Genomic DNA, 9,477 nt, shown 5'->3' on the forward strand with positions numbered 1-9,477 from the left:
TTGGGGGAAATCCTTTAGTCCCTCGTTCTTCATCTCAATTAGAGATGCAAGAAAGACCATCTGATGGAGATGTACATAGAGAGTTGGAAAGAGTTAAGCTTCCTATCTTTAAGGGTACCACAAAAGGGGAGGTAATAGAAGCTTGGTTGGAAAACATGCGCCTATGTTTTTGGTTGTAGAATTATTCTAGCAACCAAAAGGAAAAGTTGGCTATATACCAACTTAAGGAGAGTGCACTATTATGGTGGAGGAACTTAGAATGCCAATTGGGATACTCCATGTCTACATTGACATGAACCTATCTATTAGATCGTCAAGGATCTCATCTTCCTTTTTATTCATTTTAAATATTTCTTCTTTAAGATCATGATCATTATATTTTTCTAGAAATGTTTCATTTCATGACAGGAATTGATGACTTGAGCACGTTCAACACGTTTGTGGGTTATTTCCCCAGGTGGACCCGCTGTCCTTTCAGTTTAGTCCCCTTTCTCTCTTTGGGCCTAATTTTAAATGTAAAGTGGGTATGTGAGCCCACTAGATTTCGATGGGATGATCGAACAGTCTTAAATTTTTCTATCTTTTGAAAGTTCTAAGGTTTGGTTGGTAGGGTTCGGGGTTTCAACCATTAGCTTAATGCCCTTAGCCCACAGTTCCTCGTGGGCTCTTGTATGTTATGTAATTTATTTTCCATATTAATGAAATAGAAGGTACTACTCTTGCTTGAGAAAAAAAAAGAGTATTGTTGATATTAAACACAGGCTCTATTAGGGTTTTTCCATCCTTGATTCCAAGGGTGTGATTGTGGCTGAGCCCAAGGCTGCGAGGCTAAATTCTAATTATTTTTTGATGACTCAGCAAATTGTTGTGGTCTAAATCCTCTTCATTGATTTAGTTAGGGATTTTGCAATAGTATTTTGTCTATAAAGTAGAGAGGGTCTATTGGTTCTTATATTCCTTCATCATTAAATATAGCCTTGATACATGGTAAGGATGGACATTCCTTTGTACCATGATTATCTTAACATATGACACAAGTTTCTATGTCTTTTGAAGCTTCTTTTGACGAGGGGTTGAGGAAAATTGATCGTGGATAAGCATGGTAGGACATTGGTGATAAGGATTGACAATTATCAATTATGGTTAACTATGTTTAACCACTAATGATCATGTTATCAATGGTTGGCCATTGTTGAGTTAGTTGACTACGGTTGAAATTCTTATCCATATTTAACCATGGTTGAGATTATAAGTGCATGGTTGAACATGGTTAGGTATGGTTAACTAAGGGTGATTTTGGTTGACCATGGTTTCCAATGTTTAACAATAGATGGATACAATTGACCATGTTGACTATGCTTGGTAAAGTGTTTTACCATGGAGTTCCATCGATTATCATTTCTGTTAATGCTACAAAAATGTTACATTAATGGTTAATGGGTTATACATTGACTATCTTACCAGAGATGACCATGGTTGGATATGGTTGACCATGGTAGTGACTCACTAATGAAGTTTATGTATGGTTAAACATGGGTTTTAGTGAGTGATAATGTTTACCATGTTTAGCCATCATTATGTTTCTTTAAGCATGTCTCACCATAGTTGACTTGGTTAAACATGGTTGAATGTGATCAATATATAGTTCATTATGATTGTACATGGTTGATTAAGGTTGTGAGGTTTAGCTATAGATGACTGTGGTGAACCATGGATAACCAACAAGACCATGTTCAGTATGGTTAACCATATTCAATAATGTTTCCCATGGGTGACCACTATTCACCATGCAGGTCTTGGAGACCATTAGTGAAAATGGATTTACCATATCTAACCTTAACTCACAATGGTTTCCCAAGTCGTTTATGGTGCATGATAGTTGAATATTTATAGCTAAGGTTGATTGTGGTCAACTATGGATAAATATGATTGAGTATGGTCAACATACGGTTGAATTTCATTATTGTTGACTACAAATGACCATGTTTAACAACGGCTACAGAGGGTCAAACATGGTTGATGATGATTGATTATTACTAGCCATGGTTGACAAGGTTGATGGGGATTAACCATGGTCTACCAGGGGTTGAGGACAATTGATCGTGGATAAGCATGGTAGGACATTGGTGATAAGGATTGACAATTACTAATTATGGTTAACTATGTTAAACCACTAATGATCATGTTATCAATGGTTGATTGTTGAATTAGTTGACTATGGTTGAAATTCTTATCCATGTTTAACCATGAAGCTTTTTCAACCGTGGTTGAGATTATAAGCACATGGTTGAAATTCGCTTGGTCAAGAGTAAAATTCGCTTGGTCAAGAGTAAAAATGGATGTTGTAATTTAATGTAGGTTAAACATTTTAGCTTGGCGAAATTAAGGGGTTTTAAATTTTTAGTGGGCGCTTGGTCAAGAGTAAAAATGGATGTTGTAATTTAATGTAGGTTAAACATTTTAGCTTGGTTAAAATAAAAAATAAAATAAAAATCAACTATTAATTTTATTAATTTTTATAAATTACTAATAGTAATTTTTAAGCTCCAGGTTTATGATAACCCATGGTATTGACCCATGGTAATACCATGGTATTCATGTGAGAATAGACTATTTAAAGGGGAAATTCTATCGTCTTAGATCCATACAAAGTTTTATTATTTAGTGAAAGACTTGCCAAGATCTTACAAGATTTTATAATTGAGTAAAATATTCGCCATGCCTGGTGAGAGGTTCGCCAAAAAATTATATATACATATTATATTCTTGATAAAATCGCCTTCCATTTTTCCTATATACCATGGAGATTCGCCCATTTATTATATTTATAAATTTAGAGGGGGTTCTTAAAATTTTCACTGACTGCAAGGCAGTTGCATTGCTACCTATTGCAATAACTAAACTATCCCATGAATCTGGTAGAGAACACAACAAACTGATGCACTTATCTTCATCTGAAATTTTAATATCAACAGATGCTAACTGACTTACAACAGTATCAAATGCATTCAGATGATCTGTCACCGAGTCTCCATCTTTCATCCTCAAGTTATACAGCTTTTTCCGCAGGAACAGTTTATTCACCAGAGACTTCCTCCATCTTGAGTTTCCATAACTCAAAACTCTAACCATTAAATTTGTCGATCTCTATCTTTCCACTGCTTGCCATCTTCTTTCACCACCAGAATTGATCCTGCAGATCTCCCACTGAACAGGGTCTACCACAGGCCCGAGCGAAACCCCTCAGCAACAAAGGAATCCCCTTGAAGCCAAAATAGCTCTGATACCAAATGTAGGTTTTAACCCCATACAGAAATTACCTGCATACGAATTCTAAAACACAGAAAATAAACAATGTGAGAGCATAACACATAAAACCCAAATACACAGAGATTTTCCCCTGGATCCCAAAACCGAGACTACCATCTTGATTTTCCATTATATTCCTTTCAATGTTATAATACATATTTATAGACGCTGAAGCATCCAATACCATGGACCAAAAACCATTTCTTCCAAAACCATGGACCAAAAACCATAGGTAGGTTCGCCCAACCTAATATAGGGTCCAAAAAAAAAAATTCCCGGGGCATTGCCCCGGTCCCTGTAGAGGGGGGCTACCCGCCCCCCTCAAACCCCCGGACAGGGGGGGCTACCGCCCCCCCTGTGACCCCCCTGCTGTGCAATCAGCGCAACGAAGGGGGGGCTCCGCCCCCCTTCTAACCCCCCGGTTCACTACGTAGGTTAGTCGTGGAAAGAATATAACACAACCCAACAATAGTGTGCAATTTTATTTGTCTATAAAAGGATAGCCAACAGAATTTATGTAGGCTAGAAGTGACAAGCCAGCTCAGATGTTGTTGTCATCAATAACTTTCTTATATCATCATAAAATTTCTCCCTGTATCATCAACTAGACTACGCTGCAACCTGTCTAGCAAACAAACATAAACATCAATAAATAGAAACTTTCACACCAAGATCCATGCCACCATTGACATCAATGCCAATATCAAAATGCTACCACATGTGCTAAAAGATATCTCCTCTATCACCTCCAAGTTTCATGATCTAAAACATCCCAAAAGAAAAGTTATAATGAAAATAACAAGATGATTTGTTCACTCCACAAATCACATTTTTGCTCCATCTTTAAGACCCTATGGGTATTCCCCAACATCTATGTTCACGAGTCATATTTCATCTTGCTTGTATGGTCTTCACATGCACTTGTATATACTTTATTTATGTTATTTATATGTTCACTCATGTGGCTTGTAAAACTAGTTGGGTCAATCTATACTTTTGATTGGGCCAAATTGACATAATATTTCATATCTCCTCATTCTTATGGATTTAGAAGGAATACAATATACCATTGGAAAAGTCTCATAATAATATTTTTTTCAACCATGTATCCTATGCTCCCATATGAGCTAGCTATTTATAATAAAAAAACATTCAAAGATAGGGTATCCAAATTGGGCATCAATAAAAAATTAGGAATCCAAATAATATTTCCAACAATCTCCCCCAACCTTACCATCAATGACAACACAATAGTCAACATTATCATTTCTTCTAGATTCTGGATATCTATACCTAGCTTTTATTAAAATACCTAAAAATACAAACATTCTTAGCTAGTTCATAATGCCACCTCAACATATACCTATCTTGTCATCTCAACATTTTCATACCAATAGAATTTTCCTTTATCCAACATGGAATCTTATGTAGCTATTCTACATGGCATCTGAAACTTGAGATTTCTTTTATTTTTATTTTTGGATTATTTTAGGTTTTGCAAATTGTGGATATTCATATTCAATTGTTTTGTGAAATCCAAATATCTAAATTATGATGTCATCGCCTCTCTAGTTCAACATGAATATTTTACATGGCATTGGCATTTTGAAGTGTCTTATTCTACATGGCATTTGAGATCCAACATTCCTTTTATACTGATTTCTTTTTGGACTTTTGAATTATAGATATATGAATAGGGTTTTTCATTACAATTTGGATGCCTAATTGGACTATTCACTCGCATTATTATAGGGCACAGGGCATTACGATTGGAACATCTATACTAACAAGGTATGATTTTGCTAACTCTATAAGGACCGAATAACACAGTGGAATGATGACATGGTGGTTAAAAGATCAAACTATCCACACAAAATACGCAAGGCTCCATAGCTTCCATGACTTGTCACAAAAATCACATTGGGAGGTAAAAGAAATACAAACACATTACAATTTTTTCTTGCAATTAACGTGGCATAAAAAATTAGACCTGCATATCAACAATCAAGCATTATTCAAAGGGGAGATCAACTAATGCTAAGTTTTTACCTCTATGCATCATATTTTGAATTTCAGGTGGTTGAATTTAGCATTAAATGACTTGTTGGAAAGCTAGAGAAAGATAAAAGGTTCAGGGAATGGTTTCCTTTGCTGAAATGACAAACATTTTTTTTTTTTTTTTTTTATCTAAAATAGAGTTATTTATTTGATAATTGATGGAGTGATAAGGTTTTTCATTTTCTATTTGTCGTTGTTATTTTCTATATACTTGTTAATTTTTTGCCTGCAATTGCTTAGATTATTGCAACAATGTTGTAGATGAAAAATGTCATGATATCATAAGGTTGTGTCACAAAATTATAAAGGATAATGGGTTTCCACAAAATCACCATAATGAAACTACATCACAATAGATTGCATAATAATGTGAAAGTTAGGTTAGATGTCAACAAAGAATGTGCTTCATTCTATTTTATATGTTATACAAATTGAAGATATTGTATGGATTTTAAAATGATTTTCCAACATATCTCAGAAAGAATATCGAAAAATGAGAGAAGAAATGAAGTATGAGGAAGAATATTGATTATAATAGATGATTATTTCTTTGTAATGAATGGGGAGGCTAGAAAAGTCAAGAAATTTTACTTGTATATTCTTATCAAGTGAAATGAAAGATTGAAGGCCTAAGGACTAGGAAACACAAAATTCATGTTTGTATAGTATTATAGGTACAATAAAGGTTTTAAAGATTGGAGGCTTTTGTTCATATCATAGACTAAGGAACTATTTCTTTAGAATTAATACATGAAGAAGTTAATTCATGGTCTATTTAGACAATTGTTCATTATTGTCAATTGTTTTTTTTACGATATTCTTTCAAATTTGTCATTTTTGTCAATTGTTTTTGTAGAAAATATTATGAGTTGGCTATGGATTTGATTGCATGCACATATTTAATATCATTTTCATGTGAATTATTTCCTATATATGAGAATGGGATATATTAGTTTGATTTGTGGTAAAGGTGATCGATTATTTCCCTCTTCGATAGTTACCTTATACTTACAATCAACCTTTTATCACTATTATATTAGGATCAAATATAGGTTAGAATAGGTTGCATCTTCATAATAAATTAGGAATGAAATTAGGATTTAGAAGAACTTCAACATGAAAGACTCATTTCAAGGATAAATCTATTTAGTTGGTAGCATCCAGACCCAAATACTGGTGGAAATTTCCATACCAAACGAAAGTGGGTCTAATTGGGACCTGCCATTAGAAAATTCTCCCTCTTGTTGGGATTGAGACATTTCCCCACTTCAACAAAATGGTGCTAGAAGGACAACCATTGATCTAGGTGGATGTCAGTAAATCACCATGACAATAATTATTTTCTACTATTGGTGGTTTACAAGTCCAAGTCTTTAGTAAACCATGGTACCACCCATGATATTTGAAAGGTGGAAGTAAACAAAACTAAAAATCTAATCATACAATTAGCTTTACCATACACAACCATTTGTTAGTTTTTACCATAGTGATTTATGGTGTTCACTCGTGGTCTTTTGTAACCCATGTTATTTAAAATATAAGAAAAGTGCACGACTCTAGGTGAAAAGGCACTATAAATAATATAAACATGGTCATTGACAATTTTAAAAGCCATGAAGTTTCTAATTATGTAACCCTATGACACTTTTTACCATTTAATAAAAATAATAAAAGATATTTTCATATTTTTTTTCTTGTACATTATTTCTCATATGCACTTGTGCCATTTTCTATTTTCAATATTTAGTGCTATTTCTCGGATGGCTCGAATCAATAGTATCATAGAAATATTCTCCTTTTCATTTCCAAATGCATGTCCCCGACAAGGTCAAGGTATAGAGAGCTGAATCTCAAGATAATTTAACTTGAGGAAAACCATTCTCGCCAGCCCAAGCAACCTTCCATGGAAGAAAAAAAAGAAAAATGATAGAGAAGGAGATCCTATCAAGTTGTTTCTCGAGGAATAAGATGATGGAAATTTTCACCTTGATCCTTTGACGACTAACAACAATGGGTGATGCACCTTAAATAAGGAGGTGTGACACCCTTCAAGGTACAAGTTAGATTTGATATCCCTGTATTCACAGGACAAATAGATGTAGATGATTTGGATAAATGGTTAAATATGTTAGACGGTTATTACTACATCCAAAATTTTCACAACAATGAGAAAATCACCTTCAAACTCTTGAAAGCAATGCCCCATGTTAAATATTGGTAGGAAAGTTATTGGAGAGACACAAAGAAGACACGCATGCGATGTTCAATGTAGGACCACTCGGGACACTTTTGTTAATGCTCTCAAGGAGGAATTCTACCCTATAGGGAACTATGATAACGAACACAAGATATGGACAACTTTGCGACATGAGAGAGACCAGATAGTGCCAGAGTACACCAATATTTTACATACCTTGCACTCAAAGTTGAGTATAAAAGACTCTAAGTGGCACCTAGATTTGAATAATGATAGTGGATTACATAGGCACATCCAAATGGGGATGGATTTCTTGGAAATCTCCTCACTAGGAATTTTTTTATCAATATGTTATCAAACTAGAGTAGAAATTGAAGCAAATGAATAAGTGAAATTCTGGATCTACAAATCCACTCCAAAAAAATACTAGAAAGGGAGGCCATAACTCATATAAAAATGGACAAAACAAGGAGATCCAACCTCAAGATAGCCAACCCAACTTGCAGGCAAAGAAGGGTAATGGGAAGTCAAAAAAAGACACTAGAAAATGGTGTGAGTTCCACAAAATCCCTTGGCACAACACTAATGAATGGCACTTGAAACAATCATTGTTAGATGAGAATAAAAGAGAAAATAACATACTCTAGCTTAGATATTGGTTCAAAATAGGATAAAGGAAAGATGATCATTGATGTAGAACCCAATGCTACCATTGCAACTACAAAGATCCAACCAGAAGAGTCAGAGGAGCTTGAGGATGGGGAGGGATTCTTCCATTCACATATGTGGGTGAAGTGGACCCAATTACATTTCATTGTTGACAATGAAATCCAGAAGGACATAATCTCTACTGAGGTCATCAAGGGATTGAAGTTTCTGACAGTGCCACACCCCCAACCATACACTACTGGTTGGTTGATCCATGGATGAGACATCCATGTTAGCTAGCAATGCCACTTTTCAAGCCATTCAAACATGAGGTATTGTGTGATATTTCCCAACTCAAAGTTTCTGCTTTTCTTCTAGGATAACCTTATATGTGGAAATGTTATGTTGTTTATGAGTCACAACCCCGTAGTGTCATTGTTACTGTGGGAAGTAAACTCTACAAGATACCATAGGTAGTTAAAACTATGGAAAATTCATTAATATTTGCAAAAAAATCCCAAAATTTTGGCTCTCATACTTCCAAGTTTGCCATATTCATGGTTTGGTTAGAAATAGAACAAAAGTTCACTTACAACCACCATAGCTTCAACACAACCTCTTTTTACATAACATAAATAGGTGGAAAAGCTTGTAGAAGGGTGGAGAGACATATTCACCTCACTTACAAGGGTGCCTCTACAATTCTAGCTAAAACATCAACATACATGGGATGACAACATTCCATATGTTTAGCATGGCTGTAGCAAATATCTTCACAACTTTATTGGCCATATCTATTTTCAAACATGTTTTGGTTTCTAGCCAATAACACCCATGGATGTCACTCTTCTATCTACATATTCATCAAAAAGTTCCTCCCATGCTTTGGCTGAAGTAGATTGAGCAACCAAAATTGTTGAATGAACCCAACAATTCCAACAATAGGTTTATGATGTCTTGCAAAATTCCAATGCCAAGTATAAACACCGACACGACTAACATCGAATTCCACACAAGTTTAAGGCTACAATGGATCGAACCATGGAAACCAAGATAAAGGATATCCACTAGCAGAGCATACAACTCTATTATGTTGTCAAAGTAGGGAGACTTCTTCACCAAAGAAAGTTTCTCACTAGGAGCCAAATTCATCAAAAGTTTCTCCATCTAATGAAGGAACTTGACACAATGAATGCCATTTCACCCTGGGGGGGTTGGGGTTGATCCAAGTGGATGTTGATGAATCACCATGATCAATAATTATT

Source organism: Pinus tabuliformis, chromosome 1_1 (genome assembly GCF_031772625.1).
Source record: "Pinus tabuliformis cultivar Carrire ecotype Pingquan chromosome 1_1, CPIR1, whole genome shotgun sequence".
Lineage (NCBI taxonomy): Eukaryota > Viridiplantae > Streptophyta > Pinopsida > Pinales > Pinaceae > Pinus > Pinus tabuliformis.